Raw genomic sequence first — 3,272 nt, forward strand, 5'->3', positions numbered from 1 at the left:
CAGCAACTTCTTACTTGACACATCCCCAAAAGCAAGGGAATCAAGAGCAAAAATAAACGGTTGGGACCTCATCAAGATTAAAAGCTTCTGCACTGCAAAGGAAACAACCCACAAAACTAATAGGCAACCAACAGAATGGGAAAAGATAGTTGCAAATGACATATCAGATAAAGGGTTAATATCCAAAATCTATAAGGAACTCACCAAACTCCACACCCAAAAAACAAACAACCCAGTGAAGAAATGGGCAGAAGATATGAGCAGACACTTCTCCAAAGAGGACATCCAGATGGCCAACAGACACATACAACGATGCTCAGCATCCCTCCTCATCAGGGAAATACAAATCAAAACCACCCTGAGATACCACCTCACACCGGTCAGAGTGGCTAAAATGAACAAATCAGAAGACTCTGTATGCTGGCGAGGATGTGGAGAAACGGGCACCCTCCTATACTGTTGGTGGGAATGTCAAATGGTGCAGCCCTTCTGGAAAACAGTGTGGAGGTTCCTCAAAATGTTAACAATAGAACTCCCCTATGACCCAGCAATAGCACTGCTAGGATCTTACCCAAGGGATATAGGAGTGCTGATGCATAGGAGCACATGTACCCCAATATTCATGGCAGCACTCTCAACAATATCCAAAACATGGAAAGAGCCTAAGTGTCCATCAACGGACGAATGGATCAAGAAGATGTGGTTTATCTATACCATGGAATACTACATGGCAATGAGAAAGAATGAAATCTGGCCATGTGTAGCAACATGGATGGACCTTGAGGGTGTTATGCTGAGCGAAATAAGTCAGGTAGAGAAGGACAAATACCATATGTTTGCACGTATGAGAGGATTCGAAGGATCTTAATGCATGACCAAGGGGGAGAAGAAGGGGGAAAATAGTAGGGGAGAGGGAGAGATGTAAGCCATGAAAGACTCTTGATTACTGAGAACAAACTGAAGACTGATGGGTGTGTTTGGGAGGGGGAGATTGGCATGGAGGAGGGCACTTGTGGGGATGAGCACTGGGTGTTATATGGAAACCAACTTCACAATAAACTATTTGTAAAAAAATATATAAAAAATAAAATGGCATCAATTCTGAAAAAAATTTAAAATCAACAGCTGTGATCTATATTTGACCTCGCATGGACAGTGGTTTGCTGGCCCCTATATAACAGTGGTATATTATATATATATAAATGTGTGTGTGTGTGTGTGTGTGTGTAAACATATATAATGTGGAACATAAAATATATGTAAAACATATATAATATATAAATTATATATATAACACACATACCTGCACTCACTTTTAATAACTGTCATCAAGAAAGAAGAATTCTAGAAAGAATTTAAATACCAATATCTAAAACACATATCAAAGATTTAAAATAAAAGATTATTATAAACTAAGAAGTTTGGAAAATACGATCTAATGGATGAATTCTTCCAAATTATACAATAGCAATTTTCACATACTATATTGCAAAAAAGGGAAGGAAAACCAGGATCAGTGACTAAAAGAAATATAAAATTATTAAATGTATTCCATGAATTTCACTTGGTCCTTACTACAAAATATAATAAAGGACAGTTCACTCTAATGATTATTTATAATAGAGGGGTGAAGTTCTCACAATCTAGACCAGCAACACCACCTGCAAATGATTTAATTGTGCTACAAACAATAAGAAAGTAAAATGTGAAAGTACAACATTATTGACTGTAAAGGAAAATGTTTTCGTTGATTTTTTAAAAATATACTATTTAAAATTATTATTGTCAGGCTTAGGTTTATATTTAGAAAACAAATTTCTCATATCCTAATATTGCTTTGCCAGGGAGAGAGTACATATTTTTACCATCAGTAATAAGAAATATTAATCATTCTATCATGTCATTTTCAGCAGTCACATATTGACTCTATTTCTTGGCACTAACTGCAAAGAGGATATTTCACTTATTAATATTTTACTATTAGAAGCTCTGTTGGGATCTGAAAAGTTAATTCAGGCTCCAGAAAGACCTAATTGTAAATATTGGGCTAGGTAAAAGCAACACTTCTAAATATTCCTTCTTTGTGGCAACACCATTTCATGCTGGTTTTCAGAAAATATTATTTTTACTAGGCTACTTTATCTTAAAATATCTGGGGAGGAACTCCCATCACAATTTTCTGTACTCACATATTTACTTAGTGCTTACTATGGGTTTAGTTTTGGATGATGATTGAAAACAATTATAAAACAAAACAGCACAACGTGAGATAAATTTTTGCTGGAAAATACTAGGAAAAAGTTTTAGCAGAACACACAGAAATATAGCAAGATATTTGTATTTTATCTGTGACAGAGTGATGGTAATTCCTCTCCAAGAACCTGCCTATGCTTTATTTAACTTCCTATGAATTTGCATTTAGAATCCTTTTTACTGCTTTATAATATAGATGTGATTGGCACTGATGAATAAGTCTTACTCATTGTGAAAATAGTAACTGACTTTCCTAAAAAAAAACCCACAAAGATGGCCTAAATCAACTCTCAATTTCATGGCCCGAAGTCACAACTAGGCCCCCAAGCCTAGTCTCAAGTGTACTTAGGATTCTACCCCTAGTCCCCACCTTCATTTTAAGAAATGTTCTTTGAGAAATCAGAATAGTGCCTGAGGGAAAAGTACAGTAATAATACGAGAGATGCTTGATATTATTTTAGAGAATGGTAGAGTATTACATAGTGCTCAACAGCAATGCCTTCATTGAAAAGGTTTTATTTACTAATTTTCAACTTACTTATTTCCCCTAATTATATTAATGGTCAATTATATTCTGTGACCTGCAGGAATACACAGAAAAATGAAACCTAAACCCTCTCCTCAAAAACCTTAGGGGTGGGTGATGTTATTTTCTTTCCTTAAAGAGCTAGATAATAAATAATTTTGGCTTTGTGTGCCATATGGTCTTTATCCCAATGACTCAACACTGCCCATATAGCATTTAATTAGCCATAGAAAATAGATACATGAATGTGTATATGATTATTTTTTATGTTTGCCTAATCCAGCAGTCAAACTGAGTTTGGCCCACAGGCCATCATTTACTGACTACTGAGTGATCTAGCATCCGAACAATAGAGAGGTTATATAGATGTAAATTTTTTGCTAATGCTTGTCCATTGTAGGGACTGGCTAGTATGTCTTGTCCAACTGGATTCTGAGGCTGCAGCAGGAAATATATGATCAATTAGCTATGCTTTCATATATGCATTGGGGTG

This window comes from Hyaena hyaena, unplaced genomic scaffold, assembly GCF_003009895.1.
Source record: "Hyaena hyaena isolate Hyena2069 unplaced genomic scaffold, ASM300989v1 scaffold_351, whole genome shotgun sequence".
Lineage (NCBI taxonomy): Eukaryota > Metazoa > Chordata > Mammalia > Carnivora > Hyaenidae > Hyaena > Hyaena hyaena.